General features: G+C 43.7%; 1 protein-coding gene across 1 annotated transcript in view; it reads right to left on the reverse strand.

Annotated features, from left to right (window-relative positions):
• lingo3b (leucine rich repeat and Ig domain containing 3b) overlaps positions 1–19,150 on the reverse strand; it is a 227,374-nt gene extending 208,224 nt beyond the window's left edge. Inside the window, exon 1 of the mRNA XM_072482541.1 lies at positions 18,646–19,150. The gene's annotated coding sequence lies outside the window, so the exon portion shown is untranslated. The remainder of the gene's footprint in view (positions 1–18,645) is intronic.
• Between the last annotated feature and the right edge of the window lie 227 nt (positions 19,151–19,377).

Consider the following 19,377-nt stretch of genomic DNA (forward strand, 5'->3'; position numbering starts at 1 on the left):
GAGACCATTATAGATTAAGATGTACTTTGTAACCTGTGTTAATCCTAAATCCTGTGTGTAAGCTAAAAGGGAGTAAAGGCGAATTATATTATAACCCAACTTTTTTGTGTTTAATCAATGTTTTTTTCTTGATATCCAGTTATAACGTCAACTGGGATCATAATAATAATAATCTTTACTAGTGTCACAAGTATGCATACATTAACATTGCAATGAAGTGACTGTGAAAATCCCTAGTCACCACACTTCAGCACCTATTCGGATACTTTGAGGGAGAATTCAGAATCTCCAATTCACCTAACAAGCACGGCTTTCGAGGCTCGTGGGCGGAAATCAGAGTGGCCAGAGGAAACCCATGCAGACAAGGGGAGACCGTGCAGACTCCGCACAGACAGTGACCCAACCGGGAATTGAACCCAGGTCCCTGGCGCTGTGAAGCAACAATACTAACCACTGTGCTACTGTGAACAGTTTCAATCAGGTCTCTTTTGATCCTTGTAAACTCTCAGGAATACACGCCCAGTCAAACCAATCTCTCCTCATAGGACAGTCCCTCTAACTCTGGTATCAGCTGAGTTGAAATCCGCTGTACTCCCTCTACAGCAATCGGCAATATAGCTGTTCCCAGCCAAAGTAACAAATTAGAGCGAAAGATTAAAAAATAATCGTAGCTGTGATTTAATTACCAGATGCATAGTGGTGCCTCCTATAGGCGAAAGCATGAACTGCATTGATGGAATCAATAAATTAAGATAGATCAGATAACTCTTAGTCAGAGGGATTCCTTTGATAGGAAGCAAGACAGAGTGAAAATAATATCAACGTTTATAAAGAGAAAGTTGCTATAAAGGGCATCTTTAATGTAGTGACTACTATCCACAATCTTTTCAAGAAATTATTCATAATTCCATATACATGCCACAATACATGAAACCTACAATTACCTACAAGAAAAACATCAACAGATATCCTCAGAAACATTGAGAAAGCTTATGAAAGCATAATCATGAAGATCTATTCATTATGTATTAAATTCCATAACAGAAAAATCAGAAAATAATGCAATGAAAACTATGTTCATGTCCATATAACCTAGGTTGTGGGTCCAAGGTTGGCCTCATCTCACTGGAATGTTCAGCAGTCTTCCCAAAAGATTGGGGAATGTACACATATAAAAGCAGAATACTGCGGATTCTGAAAATCTGAAATAAAAACAAAAATGCTGGAAATACACAGCAGGCCTGGCAGCATTTGAAGGGTTCTGATGAAAGGTCATCGACCCTGAAACATTAACTTTTTCTCTCGCCACAGATGCTGTCTCACCTACTCAGTATTCCCAGCATTTCCTGTTTTATTAGGGGAATGTATGTTTTTGGCAGGTACAAGATGACAGTATTCAGAACGCAGAATAAGATATCTGTCATGGTTCCACAGCTCATTCTATCATTTAATTAGCTGTTGACAAGTAAACATATTCACCATTTCGTAGAGCTGTGAGGTCCACTTGCAAGATGGACGAGTGATGTTGAACTCAAGCTGATATAAAACTGGCCAAACGTTTTTAACCAGACCCATTCGTGTCCTCCTCGTTTGCTACATGTTGCCCTTCAAAAACATCTTTTGTTGGTGTGGGGTCAATATCCCTTGTATGTCCACCATTCCTGATTATTTGACCACTACCAAACTGATTACTAATTGATAACTTGGGCGCTATTCTCTCCCCAAAAATTCGAAGTGTTCCAGCGAGCGGGAATTGCCGAGAGTTTCTTGACGCTCAGTCCAGCGAGGCTGGCAAAGCAATTCAATGTTAATTGGTCCCCTTAACGAGGCCTCGCAGGCTTCACGTCGCAAATCAAGACTCGCCAGCTGATTCGCCAGGACTGCGCTCGCCAGCCCCCCGCTAACGAGGTTGAACAGCACTTAAGGTGCATTTGCTCAGCTGAACCCAGTCAGCTCACAACAATGGCACCCAAGAGATCGGCCCCAAGATTCGGCAATGTGGACCTGGTGAGGCTCCTAGACGTGGTGAATGCCAGGAGGGATGTCCTGTTCCCCTGAGCGTCCTGGAGGGTGTTGCTCTATTAATAATGTTGGTGAACCACAAGCCTTCCCTTATATCAATCAAATGACCACACAACCAGTTAGTTTGTTCAAAAGATGGTTTACTTACATACACATTACATTGGTAGCTGGGTGGGTCCTTAGCGGTCATTGACCTTGGCAGTTGTGCTTTCTGAGTAAGAGGAGTGGTGCCGATCAGTCTGTGGCTGTACCGGTTGCTTGATTGGAGTTCTATTGTCCTAGGAAAATGGGCCATTAAAATGCAAACGAGCGGGGGTTTCTATCAGGTCTGAATACCTGTTTTTCAGATACACATAGGCTCTGTATCTGTCTGAGTCCAGGGTTGGCCATTATTCCCATGGTCTTTTACAGGTGGCCACCTTAGATGGCTATATTCTGTCCTCTTGATCCTGAACGCGAAACGGGGTGGATCACATATTGATCCCTATTCATCCTTGGTGGCCCAGTCACCCTTGGTCAAGGCAAGGTTCTACTCTACTCTATCTTATGGTTTGGGACATTTACCTAATATTTCATTAATCCATTCATAAATTAATTCATCTTTAATGGTCACTATAATTCATGTCACTATAAAACATTTAATTTATCCGCACAGTTAATCTCTAGCTAACACTATCTAAGCTACTCTCATGCTGCTGGTGAATATCAAAGAACTTATATACACTACAAAATTTAAAACCGCAGTATCACATTTCTACGTAATCCTAATAAAGTTAAAGAAGTACATGGTTTATTCTTAGCAGCGATTAGTACATGCGTTTAATTTTGTTGAATTCAGAAGATGGGGGATCGGACTGTATATATCGGGGAGCGGGAGGCTTTTGCTCGCCATTTACGGAGTCGAAGTGTCTGAATGACATTGCAGATTATTGCAATTACTAGAAGGGCCTCTATTATGTATGAAAGGGGGTTCCATTTGGCAATGTTTTCGCACCAAGTGGGGGTTTCGATGTCTGTCTTTATGTGTGGTGTAGTGTCCGGGCTGGTGGCGACCTGTTGGGTGGTCGTGTTCGGGGCTGGTGTGGGGTTTGTAATAAAAGTCCGTTGCGCGCGCAGTTGCAGAAGTCCCGTGATGATCCAAACACATGTCAGCAGTCCTTGCTTCATCCTGTGTTTTCGTTTTCTGGGTGATCCTGGGGATGCAAGCATAGTATCTGTTATTATCTTTGGTTAATATCTTGTTTTATTAGTCTTTCTCTCCTTACTCCAATTACCTGTTATGATTGCCACCATGTGTGACTCCTTCATTGGTTTTTTTAAAATACTATTTTGAGAGACAAGAATTGCAAATTTTTAAAGCTCAGAGACTCTCCGCAGCATGTGGTCGATGCGGGGAGTGGTATGACAATTTCTTCGACCAGTCTTTTCTTTACTTGCAACCAGTAGTGGTTGAGGCTTATCTTAACCAGCCGAATTTCAGGGCGGCCAGTTTTATAGAGGTGGGAAGTGACCAGGGGGTCACGGAAGGTAAAGGAAAGAAGGGGTGAGCGTACGGAACGTGGAAAAATGTATTCTTTAAACCACAACCAAAGGGAGAGCAAAGAAGGTGAAACTAAGGCCTGCCAAAGACAGTGCAGAGTGTAGAGAACCATTCCAGAGCGTATGAAGTGACGGGAACATGAGGTGCGTGTGGGCCGCTGCGAGATAAGAATGGGTGGAATCCCCGGGTAGGGCGAGGATTAGTGCTGTTACTCCACTACCCGAGCTTAACTGACCGGATGAATTTGAGGTCCTCAGGTAGGGCAGGGATCAGTGCCGTTACTCCCTACCTGGGTGACCTGGGTGGACGGTAAGAGTTTGTAGTCGTGTGGAAACTTGTCATAAGGACTGGGAGAACAGTGATCTGTTTCTTGACAAACTTGTGCCTTGAACTGATATTGGGTAGCGCACCCTCGAATCAGAAGAGTAATTGTGTGTGGGGGGACATGAATTAAAACCATGTAGTAGAAAAAGGATGAAGGAAAAGGCAGGCAGGCTCCATCAGAACTTTGGACTGCTTAATGCTTAGGCAGTGTCTCTTTCTCATCATCTGGACACCTGAGGGTTCTGTACCAAACAGTGTTGTAAAAGCATTACTGAAATGAGAGTCAGTATCTGAATCATCACCATCTGTCGTTTCTGTGCCTTGGCCACGTGGGCCGTCGGATAATCCGAATCGTCGTGCCTTACTAGACTGCAAGAGTTGTCGTGGTGCCAAAGAGGGGCTTGCTTGTCGTGAGGCGTAGGGGCGGTGGGAGTGGACGGCAAGTTACTGTGGTCGGGCGGTGGCTGTGGCGGTGGCTGGGGGAGGGCATATAGGGGGTCAAAGATATCTAAGTCGTGGTTCCGGGGGCCGGGGTGACTGGGGGCAGAGAGATCGCACCATGTTCAGGGATAGTAATCAAATCCAGGAGGCTCTCGCTGTCGTCGGAGTCAAGTTCAAGGTGAAAGTCTGTACCTGTGGGCGGAGAGAAGTTCGTGTCTGTGGGCGTGGACATGGGATAAATGCTGGCATGGCTGGGGGAGGGTTGGCGTAGGGGTTGGACGAGGTTGTTAATGGGCAGGGCATAATCGCCTCCTATTGCCAGAGAGATGTGATGGGAGTGGCTACATTGGGATCCGTAGACTTTGAGTTGGTTGATGTGGAACCAACCAGTTTTACTGTTGGGGACATTATCTTGTACACGGAGGGGCTCACTTTGTTGGAAATGGAGTAGGGTCCTGCAAATTTGGGGGAGAGGAAAGAACTGGGGTTGTAAAGTGAAACCATTACTTGCTGACCAACAGTGTACTCTACGGAGTGGACGGTTTTGTCATAGCAGGCTTTACTCTGCTTCCTTCTAACACCTAATCGGACAGCTGCAGCGAGTTGTGCCGCTTTAATGTTATCTGTAACATATAGGACAGCTTTTTCGTGGGTGAGGGTGGTTACTGTAGGGCTTGCCAGATCGAGGCCTAATAAATATTCGATACCCTTCATGGGCCATCCGGTCCTGAGAGTGTGGGGGATGAAACCTGTTGAACTGGAAACGGTGTTCTGAATAAACATGGGAGCAAAAGGGAGGACCGTGTCCCACATGGTTTTGTTCTATTGCACCATCTTCCGAATGGTCGCTTTTAAAATTCGATTCATTCGCTCGACAATGCCACTGGATTGGGGGTGATATGCTATATGGAATTTCTGCCTGATCCCAAAAATTGTTAAAACATTTTGCATAACTCTGCCGGTGAAGTGGGAACCTTGGTTTGACTCAATGCTGTGGGGTAGACCACAGCGTGTGAATATCTGTTGGGTCAAAATCTCAGTGGTGGCCTTTACTGTGTTTGTCCGTGAGGGAAATGCTTCTACCCATTTAGTAAAGGTGTTGATTACAACCAGCACATACTTGAAACCGTTTCTGCAAGGGGGAAGGGGGCCAATGTAGTCGATTTGTAAATTTGTCCAAGGACCAATCACAGATCGGGTGTGACGTAATTGTCCTTTCTTTGAGTAACGTTCGGTATTGTTCTGAGCACAGATAAGGTAATTCTCGACATAATGGGTTACATCGCTTTTTAAATTGGGCCACCAACACAAAGGTCTTAATTGGGCAATGGTATTGTCCATCCCCTGATGTCTGTGTCCGTCATGAAATTCGCAAATGAGCTGGTTTCTGTCCTGGTTGGGGACCACATAAATTCCGTTTTTTAAAACTATGCCATCCTGCAGTGCATCCTTCCATTTATCATAGGGGGCTGGGAAGTTGCCGTCTAAAACCTGTTTGAGGGTGTCGTCTGCTTCTTGGGTCTGAGATAGATCCTCAATATTGGTCTGGGAAACCTGGACTGAGTGTATCGGTTCACTTACGGGTGGCTGTCAGAAGTGACCATGGCGGGATCCTGCTTTGGCTAAGGCATCTGCCTTTACATTACCGGGTGGGGACGAGCGATGATGGCTTCTTACTTTAATAATACCGTATGTGGGTCTGAGGCTGGCTTGAGAATGTGCTTTAACAACGGGGCAGAGGGTAGGGGTTTTCCATCGGCTGAAACAAAACCTCGAGATTCCCACAGGGGCAGGAATTCTGTTCAGCTGTTGCACACATATAGGCTGTCCGAGTGTATGTCTGCGGGGGTTGGAAAAGAGTCGGGGTGCTGAATTACATAGGCTATGGCTGCGAGTTCTGCTGCTTGTGAACCTAGGTGGCCGGGCAATTTTAAAGAGATCTCTTCTAGTGGCCGTCTCTGCGCGTCTTCCACGTAAGTTCCACAACCAGTAATTCTAATTCCATTTTCGATTGTGGACGAACCGTCTGCATAAATTTTTAAAGCAATCCCTGTGGTTTGGGAATCCTGTGTCTTACTGACTGCTCGTGGGTGTAGTGACTTTGGGATAAAGGGGCCTGTGTGGTGTTGGGCTGCTATGATCTGGCACTCATGTGGGGTCCTTGCATATTGGAGATTATCAGCCGGAAATGTGTGGGTTTTGGTGCGTTTTACTGTAATGTCCCTGCCTTGTAACAGTAGTGTCCAGCAAACTGCTCTGATTTGGCTGACTGAACCGTCCTTTAATCTATCGCATAGTAATAGTTGAGTGGGGGTGTGCTCGGTCAAGATCATTACTGGGTTGAGGCCTGTGATGTACGCAAAGTACTGTACTGCCCAAAAGACTGCAAGCAAGTGCCGTTCGCAGGCTGAGAATCCTTGCTCTACAGGGTCTAATACTCTTGAGGCAAAGGCTATGTGTCCTAAGTGATCATGTCGTTCTTGCAGGAGCATTGCTGATAGGGTTCGGTTGGTGGTTGCTACTTCTATGGCATAGGGCAAGTCTGGGTCTGGAACTTGTAAAGCCTAGGCCGCGTTTTAAATCATCAATATGCCTGTGTGCTGTGGAAGCCATTCCCATGGGGCGTTCTTTTTAAGGAGCTCTGAGAGTGGGGCTGCTTTAGCGGCAAAACCATTGATATGGTTTCTGCAATATCCTACCAAACCTCGGAATGACTGGAGTACAGTGACATTTAGGGGCAGGGACAACTGAACAATGGACTCGATCCGTTTTTGCTCAATTTCTCTCTTCCCATGGGTGAAGATGGTGCCTGAATAAAGAACCTTTTCCTTTAAAATCTGGGCCTTTTTGGGGTTGACCTTACTTCCGATTGATCGCAGTAGGTCTAGTAATTCCGATAAGAGCTCTACGTGTTCCTCTTTTGTGTCCATTTGCAAGAGCAGATCGTCTACATATTGTATTAGGCATTCGGGTCGGGAAAATTTAGAAAGTCTGTTGGCCAATTGTCGGTGGGAAATGGAGGGGGAGTTATGGAATCCTTGTGGGAGGCTTGTCCACGTGTACTGCTGCCCTTGAAACGTAAACACGAATTTATACTGAGAGGACCTGTCTAACGGGATGGACCAAAAGCCATTGCTGATGTCCAGCACTGTGAAATATTTTGCCTATAATCCCTGTTTGAGCATGGTCGCGGGACTCGTGACAACAGTGGGGGCTGCTAAAGGGGTTACCTTTTAAGTTCTCGGTAGTCGACTGTTAGTCGCCATGAACCTTCGGGCTTTTTTACGGGCCAAATTAGGGTATTATTTGTGGACGCTACGGGTCGAATAACTCCTTGGTCTAGCAAACTGTTAATAACCTTCGAACTCTCACCCTCGGCTTGCTGTGGGAAACCGTGTTGCTTTTGCGGCTTTGGATCGGGACCTGAAATCTTTACTGTACCTGGGATCTTCCCACAGTCGTGTTTGTGTTGTACGAACAAAGCTTTGTGTTTTATGAGGACCTCTCTGATCGCCTGGTCTGCACTAATTGTTTGTGGATTAAACCAATAGTCCCCTACTGAGCAAATCCTGTGTTCATAATCCCCTACTGTGAGCGTAGCAGGAGCCCTAGCTGTTTTGGCCATTCGCCAGGCACATTTGTTTACTGGGACGGTTATGGGAGCTCATAAAATCAATGCCTAAAATGTGCTCTGTGGTTTGGAGTAGTCAACTAAAACAACGGGGTGTCTGGTCCTAATGTTCCCTATCTGAATGGGTACGGGAGCTGTGATATACCCTTGCTGTATGTGGCCGGTGTATCCACTGAGGGTGATGGTGTCTGTGGTGGGCCATTTGTCCTGTTGAAACATGGCGGAGGAGTTTAAAGTGGTGCGGGATCCTCCTGTGTCCCAAAGGAAATCGATTGTATGTCCCTGGATTGTGCCTGTAACTACTGGTCTGCTTGATTTGTCCCAGCGTGTGTCACAGACCCAGGTTGGGGTGTCCAAACAGCGTCAATCTGTGGAGTTGAACACTAAGTCATCTGAATGGGCGCTAACATTCTTCATGGGCGGACAGCACGGTAGCGCAGTGGGTTAGCCCTGTTGCCTCACGGCACCGAGGTCCCAGGTTCGATCCCGGCTCTGGGTCACTGTCCATGTGGAGTTTGCACATTCTCCCCGTGTTTGCGTGGGTTTCACCCCCACAACCCAAAAAGATGTGCAGGCTAGGTGGATTGGCCACTCTAAATTGTCCCTTAATTGGAAAAAATTAATTGGGTACTCCAAATTCATTTTTTTAAAAAATAATAAAATAAAAACATTCTTCATGGGCCTAACATTGTTACTAGGTGGGGGGTTTGGTTGTTGGTATCGTTGCTGGTTCGGGGGGTTTTGTCGGCAATCGCGGGCGTAATGTCCCATGTGGCCACAATTGTAACAACCTCATGGTGCCTGTGCTCTGGGATGCTGTCCCTTGTGTCTACCCTCGTTTATCCATGCTGGGTCCTGGCTAGTCCTAAGTGTGTGCATGTTTGCTTCTATCTCGTCCTGATCTGTCTGTCGGTGTAGGGTTTGTTCCCATGCTCTGGAAAGTCGTTTCAATATCCAAACTTCATTGTGTGTGTGGTCTGCGGGGTCGTAGTTCACACAAGCCTTTTGTTTGTGGCATGCGAGACGAAGGTGCGGGACCATTTAGTGGTGTCCTCCTCATTTAGGTTTGCGCGGTTCAATTGTCCGTAGACTGCCTTGAAATGAATCCATAGGCATCCAGCAAATGCAGTCGGATACTCTCCCTTCTTTTGCCTGCAGTGATTTAAACCCTCGACTGGATCTCCTTTGTTATACCCGATGGCATCTAATACAGCTGTTTTCATTTCCTGTAGGGTTCCTCCTGCTACATTTTGGGGTTCGGGCAAAGCTGATCTTACGGACTGGCTAAGGCTCATAACTATTAGCTTTACTTCCTCTCTCTCATCTGGGCCGTACATAACTTTATGTTGGCGCACCTCCTCAAAGAAGCTGTGCCGGTCTGCGGTGGGCTGGAATGGACTAATTTTTGTGCAAGCTTCTCTTAATTGGGTTATGGATAGTGGGGTGGTGTAAACGATAACAGGCTCATCCTGATCCGATGACTTGCGTTGTGTGGTAACCGGATTCATGAGGGTCGAATTGTGAGTGTGGGTTTTGCTGCCTGTGCAGTCGGTTGTGCGGGTGCTTTCCTTTTTGGGGTGTGGGGGGGGGCTCGAATTTGATTTCCCGTGTCCTCTACGTATCTTTGGGCGCTTTTGTTTAATTCTTGCCAATCGGGAGCATCTTCCTCATCTAAGTCCTGCCCGAAAGTGTACCTGAAGCCATTCTATGCTGAGAATAGCGACTGTAACTTTTCTATCTTCTGTCGGCATTTAGCATGGTCAACGGTACTCTGCCTCTGTTCCTTAGTGGAGTTGTGGAGCACTCGCAAAGCTGCTTTTAAATCTGCACATTTGCCAGTTAGCTGGGCGACCTGTTGTTCTGTTTCCTCTCTTACCATGACTGTGCGCTGTGTCTCTTGGTAGGCTTTATCGTACTGGGTTTAGAAGCTACTAAGGTAAACTAGACAAGATTGATGTGCGCGTTTTACATCGGCCATTTCCTTATCCTTAGTTGCTAACTGTTGCCGGAGTTGCTCAATTATCTTCTCGCTTTCGTTACTGTTACCCTCGTTCTCTTCTTCCTTCTCAATTAACTGCCTATGGAGCGTCTTCATGACCTCCTCTGTGCCTCGCAACTGTGCCAAACAGGACACTATTGCCATCGGCTTTCTGACTTTTCCTACATTTTTCTTGTAGACCTCGCTTAGGTTCTCCCACCACGTTTGTCCTATCTTTCCTAGACCTGACTAATTTTAGCGCAAAAATTCGACCAAAGGGGCCATCCTTTCCCCTTTAAGTATTTCCTTAACTCTTCTTCCCATATGGGGCATTGGTCTGCTCTGTTGGTCGCTGCGACTTCGGGTTCCTGTGGATTCATCAATCTTTCCATTGCTTTAGTGGCCATTACTTCTCTTATCTCTTGCTCTACTTTTAATTTGGGACAGGGGAATAAGGCGGCGAATTGAACAGCGGGTATGGCCTAAGCTATTTTCCGGTTCACAATCCCTCGATAGTTGTACACAATTCTAACGAGTTTACCTTACGCTTCCTGTTAGGTACGCATGCGGGTTAGTACACACTTCGTTCAAAAGATGGTTTATTTACATACACAAGAGTTATCTCGACATGCAAACACAATATCTACTATGAATTAAACAACACCTATCAGCTACAATAACCTATACTTAACTTCAGGGCAACCGGCACTGTGCAAATGGATTTCACTTGACTGGTTCGAAGAAAGTGGTTCTGTCTCTGCTGGGTGCATCCGTCAGGTAGCGATCGTTGGTCTTGAACTTGGCTGGCTGTTCCGGCTGCAATTGGGCACATGGACTCTCTGTTCAAGCCGGCACTTAGCCGCAGAAACGGAAAATTCCACCCCATATGTGTGCTGATGACACTCAGGTCTACCTTACCACCACCTCTTTCAAATACCCTTCTTCCACCTACTTGTCATGTTGCTCGTCTGAAATGTAATATTGGGTGAGCAGAAATTTCCTGCAAATATATACTTGGAAGAACAAGTCATTGTGTGCAGTGCCTAGCACAAACTCTAATCCCTAGCCACTGCCTGCATCCTGACCATTGTCGGAGTCTGAAGCAGACCATTCACAACCTGGGAATCCTATTTGACCCAGATCTGAGCTTACTATCCCACATCTCACCATCGCCAAGACAATCTTTGCTGCTTCCATTAGATTACTTGCCTTCTCAACTCATCTGCTGTTGCTCAAGCCCTTATCCAAGCCTTTATTATCTCTGAACTCAATGGTCTTAAGTTTATCTCAAGCGGCGGCTGGATATAGCACTTGGGGAGAATGGGATCAAAGGCTATGGGGAGAAAGCAGGATTAGGCTATTGAGTTGAATGATCAGCCATGCTCGTGATGAATGGCGGAGCAGGCTCGAAGCGCCAAAGGCCTCCTCCTGCTCCTATCTTCTATGTATCTATGTATCTAAATAGGAGGGTTGGGGTCATATCAGAAGTTAAAATATCATAACCGGGAATCTGGAACATGAACCAAGCCCACCTTGAAGCCGCCAATGTCCAGTTTTAATGGAGGTGGGAGGTGAAATGAGGGCCGAGTAGCCAATCTGCTCCTGAGAAGCAAGTTGGTCATTTAAATATTATGATGAGGCTGCCTTCAGTTTCACAGTCCGCCTATCATTAACCACAGGCGGCCTGGTTTCCTGGGCAAAGAGAAATCTGGCAACAGGTGGGGAATTAAATTTATGAGGCAAGTGTCTTTAGCACCACTTGTGGTCTTGGAGGAGCAGGAGTGCTTCCTTCAGGCACAACAGGCTACTCAGTAAACCCTTCCATCACTGCGATCTGTACACCCCATCCTTCCCCAATCACTATGGAAGCAGCCTCCACTGCTCAAGATTGGAACCAGCCCCCACACAATTCCCATTCCCCATTCATCCCCTACCAGCAAGTTCTCTCGCTCCCTCGTTAAAGCCAAATGGCCACAGCTCTGTTTGAAGCAGACTTCCTTCCCGAAAGGCCTGCGGCCTCTTAATCAAATGGCCTGTAGGCGGGAACCCAGCAATTAAATTCTGCAGGGCATTCAGGAAACCCATTCCTCCAGGTTTCCCAACCTTACAACTGAACTTACCCTTGACCACTGTGCCTCATATAGAATTCACATCCAGACTAAAATCTATGCAAGTCTGTTGTTCTACTGCAGCTTCCCACCTTGCAATACTGCCTGAGGGCTTTTAACTTGCCTCTGTCAAGCATTTTTGGATGTTTTATTAAATTACATCCGCTACATAAGTGCAAGTATGCTAGATCCACCCCAGCACAAAAATGACTGCTTCTTCAGTAATTATGTTATATTCAATTGCAATATTCAGCCATCTCACTCTGCTGCAATACTTAGTCTAAAGTATATGTGGGAACTCAAAGTCGGAGAACCCTTGCACAGGGTATATTAATTGCCAAAAAACAAAACGTGTGTGAAGTATGAATATTTCTAAGTGTAGAGGGAATGTTTTGGGACAGATTGGGGCAAGTTAAGCTTTGCAGGCTAGAAAGAAGATTAAAAGGGATCTTGTCCAGAAATATAAAGTATTAAATTGTACGTCAAAAATGAATTTGAAAGGTAGTGAGGTCAGTAGGACAAAGGACATGCATCAACATTACGTAAATGAAAATTAAATTTAAAATAAATATAGAAAAAAATGATGTTTTCTCAAAGGAAATAAACTATAAAATGATCTATCGGATAATATTGTAAAGGTAAAAGGTATTGAACCCATTCAAAATGTTGCTTGGAGCCAAACTGTTGAGTTTGAATATTGGAGGGATAAGTTTGCTTTTTAATCACAAGGTATGGAACAATGTGCTGGGGAATCCAATGGCGCTCCTGTTTTCACACTGCAAGTGGGGTGTGATTTTGTATGAGTTCTATTTTATTTTATAGCAGAAATGTATTTCTATTTACTTTGAGACAGCAACTCAATTTGTCTGAAAAATACAGTTCAACAGATGGACTCTTTACTGCTGAAAGCATCATCCACTTGTTTTGAGCATTTCAAGAGAGTGATTGTAAGTCAGCTAACCAAGGCACATAATTTAATATCTAAACTGGTTCATTAGATAGTGCAGTAGCCGATTAGGTGAAAATATGATTCATGTACAGAAGTGCACATTTGGGGTCAATGCATTGGCTTATAACTCTGATGAGGAAATCTGTGGTTTATGCTTCTAAAAATAGATTAATTTAAAACTGCATTTGTGTTGATTCTGACAGATGGAATCATCATTTAATGTTAAAATGTAATATATTTGTGGGTCAACCGTGCATTTAATTTTAATTGTCGTCTTTTCTGATTAATATTTTCAAATTAAGCAAACTACATTTCCAGGGTGGCACGGTGGTACAATGGTTAGCACTGCTGCCTTCGGTGCAGAGGACCCGGGTTTGATCCCGGCCCCGGGTCACTGTCTGTGTGGAGTTTGCACGTTCTCCCCGTGTCTGCGTGGGTCTCACCCCCACAACCCAAAAGATGTGCAGGGTAGGTGGATTGGCCACGCTAAATTGCCCCTTAATTGGAAAAAAAAATTGGATATTCTAAATTTATTTAAAATAAATAAATAAATAAACAAACAAACCACACTTCTGATGTTATTTTCAAATCTTCCTTTTAAACATGAAAACGTATCAGGATAGAAGGGGTCTTCAGAACACACCTCCTTGCGGAATGTCTGTCAAGTGGGACAAGCGAAACTTCCGATTTTACTATTGCTCGCTCATTTGTTTTTAATGTTTTCTGAGTGGCTGAAGACAATTGAATCTTTTTTTTGTGTTTGTGTATCTTGGTGTAGCTAAAGATACAAAATACGTCCGGCAGATAAATTAATTGTAAGGACAAGGCTGCACGGTCCATTATTTAATTAAGAAGGGGGAGTTCTGGTTTAAAATGTCCTGAATTTAGACTTCTTCAGTCACATCATGCATTGGTGCAGAGCTATTTAGTGAAGAAAGAAAGATGAGTTAATCTTTATGTCCTTATTAAACTATCCCCTACCTCCTAACCTCAAGGATCAGCTTGTTTATCGAATATCTTAAGCCTGCTCTATTCAATCCTGTTAAGCTTCGAACGATATTAAATATTTGTACCATTTTCAGCAAAAACTTGAATTTTGCACTTCCAGCAATGAAGGAACTATATGATAGATATTACAGTTATATCTAGAGGTGAAATTGTTCTGTGGCAGCCTTCTGTCTCATAAGACAACGGTTTGAGGTGAAATAAATACTTGAATTCTCAGGTTTAATGTAGTTCCTGAGCTGGAGTTTCTATTCGATTGTGCTGTTACTTTTGGTATAAGTTGCCCTGACATCAGTGTCATTGAGGCAAAAGATTGTAGAATTTCAAGCATAAACTGCGATCAGGACCACTCGCATTTCTGCAACCTGTTCTACTAATTTTAAAACGTTGGACTAAAGTGCCACGTGTTTTGACAAAACAGTCGTGTTTCCAGTAGTACATTATATGCCATGGTATTAAGAGCCAAAGAAATGTAAAGATAGACACTGACAAAAAGAAAATACCAAGCCCACAAAATTCAACTTTGTAGCATGTTTTTCTTTCAGCGCATTGGGTGCAGTTTTGCCTCCAAAATGCCGGATGCCATTTTGGTAAGGGCACTAACGCACGCAAGGAAATATGCAGCTTGGGTAGATTATGACACCTCTCAGCGTGCGATATTGATTCGCTTACAACTGTTTATTCCGTCCATTTATATGTAAAGATAGACTTTGTGAGTGGGGGTGGGGGGATTTCAATGCAAGGGTAGGAGCTGACTATCAGGTTTGGGATGGTTTCCTGGTGAATCAAGGTGTGGGGAAATGCAACAATAATGCCATTTGTCCAATGAATCTTTGCACCAACTGCAATATGTCAATCACCAACACTATCTTTAGACAGAAGGCAAAGTACAAAAACACTTGGAGGCGCCCAAACTCTAAACACGGGCATCAGATTGACTTTATCATCATCCAGGAGAACAACATGGAATATGTTGCGATCACCAGGGTTATGACCACCAGGGTTATGACGGGAGTGGAGTGTTCGACAGACCACAGAATGTTGCACTCCAAGATGAAATTTACCAGCTCATACGACCAACATATACTGGATCTCCAAGAAAGCTTGATATGTCGAAACTGGCACCCCGGGACCAAGTTCAGGCTCAGACTGGAGCAGCAGCTTTCTTCTGAAGAGAACCCAAGTGTTGATGTTGAAGTCAACCTTCAAATCAACAGTTCTGGAAACTGCCAATTATGTCTTGGGAGCACTGAAATTAACCACTGAGATTGATTTGATTGAAAAGAGAGATCAAAGGTGCCAGAGGAGAAGAAAATGCAGCATATGCAGAATGGCTGGGAAACATTCGCTACTGAGAAATCACTCCAGGGCAGTCATATAAACCTACAACAGAAGTTGCATGGGATCCAAGATGCATGATGGGTCAAACAAGTCGGAGAGTTTCAAGTCTATACTGGTCAGATTGGTATAAGGAATTTTGATAAAGGCCTGAAAACTAGGATCCACCCAAATGGGGATAGGGTCCCGTAGCGCTCGAGATTAGCCAGATGTTTTCTGGTGCTCGGAACACCGAGAAACACCCGCAATCTAACACCCATCTAGGTAGATCGGGGGCCTCAGCGCAGAACACCTCAATGAGGCCGCACTTAGCCCCGTTTTCTGCACTGAGGAGGTCCGCTCGCCAGGACTCCTCACAGAGCAGATCATTGGGATGTTGCTGCCTGGACCACTCTGGGGAGTCCCGAGATGCTCAAACAGAGCAGGGGTCAAGGTTCATGGTGGTCTGAGGCATGATTCTCAATCTTTAAAAAAAATTGTTCATGGATGTGGGCATCGCTGGCCGGGCCAGCATTTATTGCCCATCCCCCACACATAGATCTTGCCTCTAAGCGATCCCCTAAAATGCACGCAATGTCAGTGTTTCAGTTGATATCTGCAAGTGAGATAGGTCATTATGGTTTTTATCTTCATCAATGCCTTCCTGTTTTTTGCCAGTGCCTGACCCTGCCTGCCGTACTTCAGTACCTAAAAAGGAGAAAGGCACGAGAATAGATTTGAGCTGAGGGGGAAATTGGGGTATGAGAAGGAGGATTAGGTATGAGTACGCTGTCATCTTCAATGGTTCAGTCTGGCTGCTGACCATGGTCTCAGTCTTGGGTACTTCAATGTTGGCAACCACCAGCTCCTCCTTTGGTTTAAGTACATGTGGCTGTGCCTGCCCAGCAGTGGTTAGGTCCTGCTGCCTTTGACTGTGCATCACCTTGTCCTGCAAGAAAGTGGGAAGTGTGCCAGTGAGTGTGGTGCCATGCATTTTGGTGATCTGACTGTCATAGTTGAATATCTGGCATTGTGCAAACTGTGAGATGCAAGCATGAGGATTGCAGCAGTGCTAAATGTGAGGGAGTGAGGTGAAGCTATGAACATCAGGAAGGGTCCTGATTGACTGATATTATTGGTAAGCATATGTTGGGCATGTAGTGCATTGAGTAGATGTGAGGATATGCCATTTAAAGATATAGTCAGTTCACCACTCGTGTGAGGTCACTGAACCTTTTATTGCACTGTAATAATAATATAATAATAATCGCTTATTGCCACAACTAGGCTTCAAAGAAGTTACTGTGAAAAGTATCCGGGTCCTTGGGGATAGGCTCCAGGCATTGTCTGCCATGGCTATCCGATCTCACTGCCATTGCAAAGTTTGTCTTAAGGGCTTCTTTTCCCTGTGGATATGTAGCATCTCTCCTCTTCTCCACTTCCTGAAGCTATACATCCAATGCTGCTCCTGAAAATCTTGATGCACATTTTCTGCCATGTTGCGCTATTCTTGCGTCTTTACCCAGGTCTGAATCAATTGTAAAATGACTTCCAGCTTCAGCCAGATGGTGCCTCTTCTTTAATGAGTATAGGTTAGCTTTACCCATCATCCCTTTTCATGGTTATGCACCCCTTGCTCAGGTGTGCAACTGCTCAACAGTGTATTTGGTGCTGGCTGCGTGCTACGATCATTTAAATGAGTAGGCAGCACCAAGTTTCCATGCTGCCCGCATCGGAAGCAACACAGGTGGGTTAATTACACATTGCTATCTCCTCACACATTTTCGGGGTTATACCTGTTTTTCACTCGACATTATGATATATTGAAACAGGCAGTATTTAGTTCTGGTTCTATGATCAGTGACTTCTTCACGCTTCAGCAGACTTTGCCATCACCTTTGCTACATTCTTAATTTTTATATTTGACAATTTTTTTCGGAGAATTGTGTGCAGCATTCACAACAATTTTCCAATGGCCTTTAAAATAGGCAAATTTAATGACTAAATATTGATATTAATATTTAGTTATGTCACACAATGATAAGAATCTAACTAATTTTATTTAACCTGTGGCAGAAAATATTAAAATAATTCTAATTTATCATCTCACTCCCTGATGCAGAACACATCTCGCTGTTTTACTCTTTTGAGATCATTTTGATTCATCTGTTGATGCATATTGACAAAAAGTACTAGGTGAGCAAGCTGTGACAGTTCAAAAATTACTGCATCAGCAGATGTATTCCACGTCCAAACATGCACTGCAGCATTGCAAGACAAACAATTTCACTCACCAACTTCAATGCTGGTGTATGCCCCTTAAACAATACGAGCAAAAAACGATCTGACTTCAGTAAAAGCTTGTGGTTAAATTCACAGGTGTAATTAGCTTAATTCACAAAAACTGTGACAAAAATGAAACTCAAACCTATTAAACAAAATTAAGAATCCAAATACGTAAAATGTGTTGCATTATCAATTTTATTAAACTCAAAGTAAGCAGGTAAAACACATAACTTAATGTGGGATGGAGAATCACAAAGAAATTATGGTAATTTTTAAGTGAAAGGTATGTAATACAGCAATTAATACAATTTCATACATTTCTGATCAGATGAATACTTTACGATTTGATGGGTTAATAACGTGCAGCTAAAGGTATTCTTAATTCATAGCAAAATAATTGCTGACACCAATCAAAAGCAGTTACTGCAATTTAATTATATAGATTTTAGTATTACAATCTGAAACTTACATGTGAAATAAGTTTTATTAATCTTTTGTGAAACTGCAGCATGTCATTTTCAAAAATAACTTACTTAAAAAAAAACATAATAACCTTTTAAAAAAAAATAATGAAGTACTTCAACATCCTGTTGGAAAGTAATTGGCTGTACTGGGTACCTGGATTTAATTTCCAATTCAGGGTAACAGAAGATTGCAACACTTGTTCACAATCTGAAATATGTTAGTTTCAGATAGATTGTTGAATTCCAACCTTAGTGCAATAATAACAGCTCTGTGCTCAATGTCAATGTAGATTTTGTTGCAATATCCTAGAAGTGACATGGATTTGGAATTCTATAGCATTCTACAACACTGCCCAATGTTTATATGCTGCCATTTGGCAGTAATATAACTCTAGTACAGTGCACTGAATGTGCAGCATTAAAATCAAACAGCTGAAAGCCATGTTTTCACCTACTTGTCTGCACGCCGATTTATCTAGAAAGATACACTGGGAAACAGAAACAGCTATAATCATTACCACCAGGTTTTTAGAGAACAGAAATGAAGAAGCAGCATTTATCAAAGCAACACATCACTTACCCAGGTTTGTATTTATCCCCACATTCCATACCATAATCGTACAGAAGCTGAGTAGCAGCTGCAGCTTTGGTCTAAGCTGTTGACCAGAATCACAGACTGTGAAAGACTTGCGTTAAGACACTGAACAAAATAAAATCTCAATATAATGCCTGGAAGATACTTTTCATGCTTTTCTACAGTCCAGCCAGCTCACAGTGCCTTAAGCTATTTTGGGAATGCAGATATATTTTGCTCATTCCTCTTTCCTTTGGGGACAGCATAGAGAAGAGCTCGTGTCCCAGAATCAACCTTCACTTCATCTGCTGTTAGTGATCTGCTTCGAGCCAGAACTTCAATGCTAAAGGCTCTGTGGCAGATAGGTCTGTCAGAGGTGCTTATAGAACTATTTGTCATTCATTACAGGCAAATGTCCTGCCCTTGCAATTAATACCACAAAAGAAAAAGTCATTCTGTATATTAAGATCCAAAGCCTTTAGGGATTTGCTTTAATGGTCTGCTGTTATAATTTGCAAGATATCTTCACAGACAACCACAGTAAATGACAAAGACAGCTCTAGTTTCCAGTGTGTCACATACACTGTGTACTGGCTTGTTTGGTATCCTTCCTCTGCTGTAAAAATTCCTGGTCCTCTGCCAAAGTTATTCCATGGACAACAAATGAGCAGTGAGCATAACAGACAGACACATAGCTGCTGGTAATTTGAATAAAGACATCGCATTGCTGAAAGATGC

This window comes from Scyliorhinus torazame, chromosome 18 (assembly GCF_047496885.1).
Source record: "Scyliorhinus torazame isolate Kashiwa2021f chromosome 18, sScyTor2.1, whole genome shotgun sequence".
NCBI classification, from domain to species: Eukaryota; Metazoa; Chordata; class Chondrichthyes; order Carcharhiniformes; family Scyliorhinidae; genus Scyliorhinus; species Scyliorhinus torazame.